The sequence below is a fragment of the Podarcis liolepis genome (genome assembly GCF_965112155.1).
Source record: "Podarcis liolepis genome assembly, chromosome: Z".
NCBI lineage: Eukaryota > Metazoa > Chordata > Lepidosauria > Squamata > Lacertidae > Podarcis > Podarcis liolepis.
The window spans coordinates 15,289,553-15,299,538 of record NC_139570.1 but is presented as its reverse complement, the minus strand read 5'-3'; the positions used below and the strand labels follow the sequence as shown (position 1 = coordinate 15,299,538).

At 48.3% G+C, this 9,986-nt stretch overlaps 1 long non-coding RNA gene across 1 annotated transcript in view; it reads left to right on the top strand.

The window, feature by feature from the left end:
• Positions 1–1,302: 1,302 nt before the first annotated feature.
• LOC310698888 overlaps positions 1,303–9,986 on the top strand; it is a 411,787-nt gene continuing 403,103 nt past the window's right edge. The window contains exon 1 of the long non-coding RNA XR_014521781.1: positions 1,303–1,402. This is a non-coding gene — a long non-coding RNA (uncharacterized lncRNA). The remainder of the gene's footprint in view (positions 1,403–9,986) is intronic.

The window sequence follows — 9,986 nt, the reverse complement described above, 5'->3', positions numbered from 1 at the left end:
CTGCCCATTTCTCTCTGGGGAGGGCAACTGCTGAAACTTGCACCTTGGCCCACATTTATACCCGCTCAGCAGCCAAATGCTTTTGTCACATCACAATCAACCCACGGACAATGGCAGCAGCTGGGGAGGCATCACCATCACTCCCTCAGCCCTCACAATGGTGAGCACAGCTCAGCAGACAAAACACACACACACACAAGTTGTGCCAATATCTGTGAAGGCCACACCGGAAACCCAAGTGGGCAGGAGGGGGACATTTTTAGGCCCAGTGTTTGCATTTCCCTCCATAAAACACTAGTCCAATACACAAATGAACAGAGCAATGAAGGAAGAATTATCTTTGCACAGGAAGCTGTTCAAGGAATGACATGCAGAGAGAAAGTTAGCATCTCAGGAAAAAAGCACTTTTTCGTCAATCAATCAATCAATCAATCATTTATTGTATTTGACTAAAAGCCATTACAAATCCAGTTACAAAAGCACCAAACCCAATGACCCAAACTTATGTTGTCCCCTGCTCGTTTCCCTGCAAGGGTTCAGGTGAGTGCAAAACGCCTTGGGGTGCAGCAAGCTTTGGGGAGGGGCTGGGGGGAGGATGCAATGCTAGGGATGCAATTCCTAGGGAAAGAAAGTGGCCACGTGTTCAGTTATGGAAAACTTAATAAATATTTCATACAGAAATAAATAAATAAAATAAATACTCAAATGACCTGCCTTTCAAGTAAGTGGAATGAAGCAGCTGGTTGCCATGGTGAAATTATGATGACACTGTTACTCTGTAGTGGCAGTGCTGAAATCCTAAGTCAGATTCAAGGGGGGGATTTCCCCCCAAGGCCAAGCCTACCAGCTAACAGTGACCTTAAGTTTTCCAGTAAAACATGAAATGGTGCACACGCTACATCTTGTTTGTGCGCTTATCAGGCATGTCCAAGGTCCATTTTGGGGGGCTAATCCAGCCCACCGGTCAGTTTAATCTGGCCCCTGTGGCAGTTTATTTCCTGGGGTAAAACCCTAAAAAAGGGGCTGTTTTGGCGGCCCTCACGGCCCTTCACTTCATCAAATCTGGCCCTCTTTGAAAAAAGATTGGACAGGGTTACAGTCAAAGAGTTCGAGAGAAGCAGAGAAGCGGGTGCTGGATGTCCGGAGTTTCATTCTCTCCCGTGCTGCAGAGTGTGTGTGACTACTGGATCACATACTCTGGGTGTTGACGTTCCAATCTTTGGAAGAGAGGGAACAGAAGGAACTGTGCGCCACTTCCGTCTTCTTTGTTCTGTGTTCTGTTGTTCTCTCTCGGACGGCCCACCCCCCATGGTGCTTCCCTTGGAAGAGGGGTGTGGTTTAAGCAGCCCGGTTGCCCCGCCCTTTCCCATTGTGCCCTGTCCCTTTCCCTGCAAGGGTTCAGGTGAGTGCAAAATGCCTACTATAAACGCACGCAGAAAGACAAACGTATTTTACCACCCTACTTCCCATGGTAATCACAACACTATACAACACAATACAATAAAAATACCTTTATTGGCATTTCAAGTTAAGACCTTCCAAAATGGCTTGAGATACAAAGTCTTTCTTCTTTCTGTTTCCTGTTTCTGAGAGATTTGAATTGGGAAATCCTTTCAATTCTTCATTAATAAGAGGCAGTGGGGTGAGGGACGCCATGGCCACATCCACACCATTTAATGCGCTATGAAGCCGCTTTAAAAACTCATGGCTTAAACACTCCCAAAGACTCTGGGAGCTATAGTTGGAAAAGGGTGCCAAGAGTTGTTAGGGGGCCCCGTTCCCTGCCAAGAAGGGAACCCTACCTCTACCCGTACCCCTACCCCCACCCCTGACGCTAACTCTAACCCTAACGCTAGCCCTTAAGCCTTAACTAGAGCTACAATTCCCAGAGTTCCCTGGCAAAAAGGAAACCCTCACCCTGCCCCCTAACTAAAGCTACAATTCCCAGAGTTCCCTGGCAAAAAGGGAACCCTAACCCTAACCCTGCCCCCTAACTAGAGCTACAATTCCCAGAGTTCCTTGGCAAAAAGGGAACCCTAACCCTGCCCCCTAACTACAGCTACAATTCCCAGAGTTCCCTGGCATGAAGGGAACCCTACCCCTACCCCCACCCCTACCCTACCCTTAATCCTAATCCTAATACTTAACCACCGTAAGAAGTCTCCGTCCCCTTAACCACCTACAGTTCCCAGAATCCCTGAGGGGAAACCATGCCTGTTTAAAGTGACTTCATAGCAGTTCAGTGGTGCACCTAATGTGGCCTAATGTTCCCTCCCTCATTTTCTTCTCTCTCCCCACTGCCCCATCACTTGCAATGCAGCAGATGTCCGCCTGCAGTCTCAATTCAAGGCTCCTTCTCTCAAGTATGGCCACAGGCTTGTCCATTCCATTTCTGTTTCCTGTTTCCGAGAGATCTGAATTGGGAAATCCTTTCGATTCTTCATTAATAAGAGGCAGTGGGGTGAGGGAGGCCATGGCCACATCCACACCATTTAATGCGCTATGAAGCCGCTTTAAACACTCATGGCTTAAACAACCCCCAAAGACTCTGGGAGCTATAGTTGGAAAAGGGTGCCAAGAGTTGTTAGGGGGCCCCGTTCCCTGCCAAGAAGGGAACCCTACCTCTACCCCTACCCCCACCCCCACCCCTGACGCTAACTCTAACCCTAACGCTAACCCTTAAGCCTTAACTAGAGCTACAATTCCCAGAGTTCCCTGGCAAGAAGGGAACCCTAACCCTGTCCCCTAACTACAGCTACAATTCCCAGAGTTCCCTGGCAAAAAGGGAACCCTAATCCTGCCCCCTAACTAGAGCTACAATTCCCAGAGTTCCCTGCCAAGGGAACCCCAACCCTACCCCTGCCCCTGACGCTAACCCTAACTCTTACCCTTAACTAGAGCTACAATTCCCAGAGTTCCCTGGCAAGAAGGGAACCCTACCCCTACCCCCACCCCCACCCCTACCCCTAATCCTAATCCTAATACTTAACCACCGTAACAAGTCTCCGTCCCCTTAACCACCTACAGTTCCCAGAATCCCTGAGGGGAAGCCATGCCTGTTTAAAGTGACTTCATAGCAGTTCAGTGGTGCACCTAATGTGGCCTAATGTTCCCTCCCTCATTTTCTTCTCTCTCCCCACTGCCCCATCACTTGCAATGCAGCAGATGTCCGCCTGCAGTCGTCCTTCAAAGCTCCTTCTCTCAAGTATAGCCACAGCCTTGTCCATTCCTCACTGCCAGTATTTCACGTTCACTTCTCCGATGTAAATAGGGATGTCCTGCGGTTCTCTTGATGACTTTTAAGACTGGACTTGGGGAAAACCTCACCGGCTCCAGACATCCCTGTAAGGCAAAGGCAAACAGGTGAGTGGGATGGCCAGCACCCGACAGCGTCCCCCAGATTCCTCCTCTGTTTCGCTGCCTGTTAACAAACAAGGCTTCCAAACCAGTTTGCACCCATCTCAGCCAGCGTAGCCTCACAACATCCACTAGCCTGAATGCAAATTCTTCCGACAACCATCCACCAGCTGCAACCTCATCAGGTCCACTGCCAGACATCAACCAGCTTCAGAGCTGAGTGTCAGTCACCTTCAAGTAGTGATCCCAGAAGCAATTAATCTTTGTACTCGCCTTCTCCTTGCTCCACAGCATCCCAGCACCGGGCGATTGCCTCCTTCCGCTTGCCAGCTTGCTGCCACGGGACAGGAGACCACCTGGGCTGAGTGCCACCGAGCTGCCCATTTCTCTCTGGGGAGGGCAACTGCTGAGACTTGCGCCTTGGCCCACATTTATACCCGCTCAGCAGCCAAATGTTTTTGTCACATCATAATCAACCCATGGACAATGGCAGCAGCTGGGGAGGCATCACCATCACTCCCTCAGCCCTCACAATGGTGAGCACAGCTCAGCAGACAAAACTCACACACACAAACGTTGTGCCAATATCTGTGAAGGCTACACCGGAAACCCAAGTGGGCAGGAGGGGGACATTTTTAGGCCCAGTGGTTGCATTTCCCTCCACACAACACTAGTCCAATACACAAATGAACAGAGCAATGAAAGCAAACCTTATCTTTGCACAGGAAGCTGTTCAAGGAATGACATGCAGAGAGAATGTTACCTTTGTTGGTAAGACATGGCTCAAAGTAAGGCAATGGGCTGGCACTCTCTCTCTCTCTCTCTCATATGCACACACAAAGAAAGAGAGAGCGAGAGAGATGAAGGAAGGAAGGAAGGAAGGAAGGAAGGAAGGAAGGAAGGAAGGAAGGAAGGAAGGATGGACCTACTCAGAAAGGTACCATCAAGCATATGAAAACTCTGAGTAACATTCAGTTAATGGAGAAATAACTTCTCCCAGGAAGCAAAGACTTGTTCGCTGCTCTTATCCAAAACTAGCCAAGCCTCCTAGCAGCTGTTCTTGCTGCATTTGCAGTTTGCACATCTGATTCACACTCCCAGAAGGCAAGATACACTATTGATTAAAGATTAAAACATGGTCTGGGGTTCTACTGGGCAAAAGATGCAGGGGGAAAGTAAAATGACACAGTGCTGAAATGGTTTCAAAATTTCTGATTTTGGAGTGCATTCTTTGACTTTCTGAAACTTGCAGCATTTCTTGGAGTGTTACATTAAAAGTATTCTCTTGGAAGTCTCCCTTTGTAACCTAAGAAAGCTGCCTGGATCAGGCCAGTGGCCCAAGTTCAGCATCCCATTCTCACAGATGCCTGTGCAAAAACTGCAAGCATAATCTGACCACAACAGCCCTCCTGATTCTCAGGAACTGATATGCAGAAATATGCCGCCTCTGAACCTGGAGGTACTACATAGCCATCACTTGACACATCACTCATTTCACATGGCATCCACCTGGCTCCCCCCCCCCCCAAGAATCTGGGAGCCATAGTTTGGGTCATTGTGTTTGGTGCTTTTGTAACTGGCTTTATAATGGGTTTTAGTCAAATACAATAAATGATTGATTGATTGACTGATAGATGAAAAAGTGTTTTTTTCCTGAGATGGTAACTTTCTCTCTGCATGTCATTCCTTGAACAGCTTCCTGTGCAAAGATAAGGCTTGCTTTCATTGCTCTGTTCATTTGTGCATTTGACTAGTGTTGTGGGGAGGGAAATGCAACCACTGGGCCTAAAAATGTCCCCCTCCTGCCCACTTGGGTTTCCAGTGTGGCCTTCACAGATATTGGCACAACTTGTGTGTGTGTGTGTGTTTGTGAGGTGTGCTCACCATTGTGAGGGCTGAGGGAGTGATGGTGATGCCTCCCTAGCTGCTGCCATTGTCCGTGGGTTGATTGTGATGTGACAAAAGCATTTGGCTGCTGAGCGGGTATAAATGTGGGTCAAGGCGCAAGTCTCAGCAGTTGCCCTCCCCAGAGAGAAATGGGCAGCTCGGTGGCACTCAGCCCAGGTGGTCTCCTGTCCCGTGGCAGCAAGCTGGCAAGCGGAAGGAGACAATCGCCTGGCACTGGGATGCTGTGGCCCTGGTGGCATCCTGCCCCGTGGTGGCAAGCTGGCAAGCGGAAGGAGGCAATCACCCGGTGCTGGGATGCTGTGGAGCAAGGAGAAGGCAAGTACAAAGATTACTTGCTGGTGGGATCGCTACTTGAAGGTGACTGACACTCAGCTCTGAAGCTGGTTGATGTCTGGCAATGGACCTGATGAGGTTGCAGCTGGTGGATGGTTGTCGGAAGAATTTGCATTCAGGCTAATGGATATTGCAAGGCTACGCTGGCTGAGATGGGTGCAAACTGGTTTGGAAGCCTTGTTTGTTAACAGGCAGCCAAACAGAGGAGGAATCTGGGGGGACGCTGTCGGGTGTTGGCCATCCCACTAACCTGTTTGCCTTTGCCTTACAGGGATGTCTGGAGCCGGTGAGGTTTTCCCCAAGTCCAGTCTTAAAAGTCATCAAGAGAACCGCAGGACATCCCTATTTACATCGGAGAAGTGAACGTGAAATACTGGCAGTGAGGAATGGACAAGGCCGTGGCTATACTTGAGAGAAGGAGCCTTGAAGGGAGACTGCAGGCGGACATCTGCTGCATTGCAAGTGATGGGGCAGTGGGGAGAGAGAAGAAAATGAGGGAGGGAACATTAGGCCACATTAGGTGCACCACTGAACTGCTATGAAGTCACTTTAAACAGGCATGGCTTCCCCTCAGGGATTCTGGGAACTGTAGGTGGTTAAGGGGACGGAGACTTGTTATGGTGGTTAAGTATTAGGATTAGGATTAGGGGTAAAGTAGGGTAGGGGTGGGGGTAGGGGTAGGGTTCCCTTCATGCCAGGGAACTATGGGAATTGTAGCTCCAGTTAAGTGTTAGAGTTAGGGTTAGCGTCAGGGGCAGGGGCAGGGTTGGGGTTCCCTTGGCAGGGAACTCTGGGAATTGTAGCTCTAGTTAGGGGGCAGGGTTAGGGTTCCCTTTTTGCCAGAGAACTCTGGGAATTGTAGCTGTAGTTAGGGGGCAGGGTTAGGGTTCCCTTTTTGCCAGGGAACTCTGGGAATTGTAGCTGCAGTTAAGGCTTAAGGGTTAGCGTTAGGGTTAGAGTTAGGGTTAGCGTCAGGGGTAGGGGTGGGGGTGGGGGTGGGGGTAGGGGTAGAGGTAGGGTTCCCTTCTTGGCAGGGAACGGGGCCCCCTAACAACTCTTGGCACCCTTTTCCAACTATAGCTCCCAGAGTCTTTGGGGGTTGTTTAAGCCATGAGTGTTTAAAGCGGCTTCATAGCGCATTAAATGGTGTGGATGTGGCCATGGCCTCCCTCACCCCACTGCCTCTTATTAATGAAGAATCGAAAGGATTTCCCAATTCAGATCTCTCGGAAACAGGAAACAGAAATGGAATGGACAAGGCTGTGGCCAAACTTGAGAGAAGGAGCCTTGAAAGGAGACTGCAGGCGGACATCTGCTGCATTGCAAGTCATGGGGCAGTGGGGAGAGAGAAGAAAATGAGGGAGGGAACATTAGGCCACATTAGGTGCACCACTGAACTGCTATGAAGTCACTTTAAACAGGCATGGCTTCCTCTCAGGAATTCTGGGAACTGTAGGTGGTTAAGGGGACGGAGACCTGTTACGGTGGTTAAGTATTAGGATTAGGATTAGGATTAGGATTAGGGGTAGTGTAGGGGTGGGGGTAGGGGTAGGGTTCCCTTCATGCCAGGGAACTCTGGGAATTGTAGCTGTAGTTAGGGGGCAGGGTTAGGGTTCCCTTTTTGCCAGGGAACTCTGGGAATTGTAGCTGTAGTTAGGGGGCAGGGTTAGGGTTCCCTTCTTGCCAGGGAACTCTGGGAATTGTAGCTCTAGTTAGGGGGCAGGGTTAGGATTCCCTTTTTGCCAGGGAACTCTGGGAATTGTAGCTGTAGTTAAGGCTTAAGGGTTAGCGTTAGGGTTAGCGTCAGGGGTGGGGGTGGGGGTAGGGGTAGGGTTCCCTTCTTGGCAGGGAACGGGGCTCCCTAACAACTCTTGGCACCCTTTTCCAACTATAGCTCCCAGAGTCTTTGGGGGTTGTTTAAGCCATGAGTGTTTAAAGCGGCTTCATAGCGCATTAAATGGTGTGGATGTGGCCATGGCCTCCCTCACCCCACTGCCTCTTATTAATGAAGAATCGAAAGGATTTCCCAATTCAAATCTCTCGCAAACAGGAAACAGAAAGAAGAAAGACTTTGTATCTCAAGCCATTTTGGAAGGTCTTAACTTGAAATGCCAATAAAGGTATTTTTATTGTATTGTGTTGTATAGTGTTGTGATTACCATGGGAAGTAGGGTGGTAAAATACGTTTGTCTTTCTGCATGCGTTTATATTAGGCATTTTGCACTCACCTGAACCCTACAGGGAAAGGGCCTACAGGGCACAATGGGAAAGGGTGGGGCAACCGGGCTGCTTAAACCACACCCCTTTTCCAAGGGAAGCACCATGGGGGGTGGGCCGTCCGAGAGAGAACAACAGAACACAGAACAAAGAAGACGGAAGTGGCGCACAGTTCCTTCTGTTCCCTCTCTCCCAAAGAATGGAACGTCAACACCCAGAGTATGTGATCCAGTAGTCACACACACACTCTGCAGCACGGGAGAGAATGAAACTCTGGACATCCAGCACCCGCTTCTCTGCTTCTCTCGAACTCTTTGACTGTAACCCTGTCCAATCTTTTTTCAAAGAGGACATCTGCAAATTTAGAGGAGTGGGTAGGAGGCACTGAAGTGTTGCAGGTGGAAAGGGACAACCAGAGGCCTACAAAAAAGAATTACAAGGAAAACAAGATTTGGAAATTGAGAATTTGGACTGAAATTAAGAATGAAGAATGGAGTGATCTCTTCATGGGGAGATCGGAATATGGATTACAAATCTGACCAAGATAAAAGTTGGAGCTTTTGGGACATTTGGACTCAAAAGAAGCAAGAAACATGATTTGGGCTCCGCTTTTGAAAATGGAGGACTGGTTGGAAGTAACATGGAGTTTGCTGGGATAGAGATCCTCCGAGACTTGATGACCAACATAAAGGGCTATCAACAAAACCGGCAGAGAGGGACTGAGAGAAATTTGAAGGCCTCGGACGTGAGGAATCCAGGCTAAGAACTGATATTATGGACATATTTTGGGGATTGAAACCGGGGAGGGGGGAGGGAGAGTTTTTGAATCCAAAGGGTGTACAATTTTATGTTGTTCTCTTATTTCTAAGAATGTTTAGTAATTACTATAAAAGTGGGAAATCTGTGGAAGGGAACTTGGGTCGACTTTGGTAAAATGCGTAAAAGATTAGTATTACGAATTAATTGAGGTTTAAGCTAAATCTGGTTAATAAGAACTTGCTGAGTTAACTATTGGAATTGGGATGTATGAGGGGGAGGTGTGGGGAAGTCAGGGAAAGTGGTTAAGAAAGTAAGGATTTGAAATTATGCATGTTTGTGCCTGTGTCTTTGTGTCTTTGTTGTGTTTTGTATAAAATCTGAAAACCCAATAATTTTTTTTTAAAATCTTTTTTCAAAGAGGGCCAGATTTGATGAAGTGAAGGGCCGTGAGGGCCGCCAGAACAGCCCCTTTTTTAGGGTTTTATCCCAGGAAATAAACTGCCACAGGGGCCAGATTAAACTGACCGGTGGGCTGGATTAGGCCCCCAAAATGGACCTTGGACATGCCTGATAAGCGCACAAACAAGATGTAGCGTGTGCACCATTTCATGTTTTACTGGAAAACTTAAGGTCACTGTTAGCTGGTAGGCTTGGCCTTGGGGGGAAATCCCCCCCTTGAATCTGACTTAGGATTTCAGCACTGCCACTACAGAGTAACAGTGTCATCATAATTTCACCATGGCAACCAGCTGCTTCATTTCTACTTACTTGAAAGGCAGGTCATTGAGTATTTATTTTATTTATTTATTTATTTTTGTATGAAATATTTATTAAGTTTTCCATAACTGAACACGTGGCCACTTTCTTTCCCTAGGAATTGCATCCCTAGCATTGCATCCTCCCCCCAGCCCCTCCCCAAAGCTTGCTGCACCCCAAGGCGTTTTGCACTCACCTGAACCCTTGCAGGGAAAGGAGCAGGGGACCATGGGAAGGGGCATGGTGACGAGGCTGTTTAAACCACACCCCTTTTCCAACAGAAGTGGCAAGGGGGGTCAGTATCCAGCACCCCCTTCTCTGCTTCTCTTGAATTCTTTGACTTTATGGGGACAAGCACAATTACTGGAAAGAGATTGTTGGTAAGACATGGCTCAAAGTAAGGCAATGGGCTGGCACTGAAGCCAGTTAGGCTGCTTTACACTGACATAATGCACACTTTAGAGTGCGTTCCAACAACAGTTTCCCTATTCTCATGAAGAAAAGATGCCCAAAGAGTTCAAATGATGCTTCTCCATAACAGGGTTGCGCATTGTTGGTTACATTTTGACAGCAATAATATGAAGATTTACAAAACATAAGAAAAGATCCCTGCCTGATCAGACTAGAGACCGATCTGGTTCAGCGTTCTGTTTCAA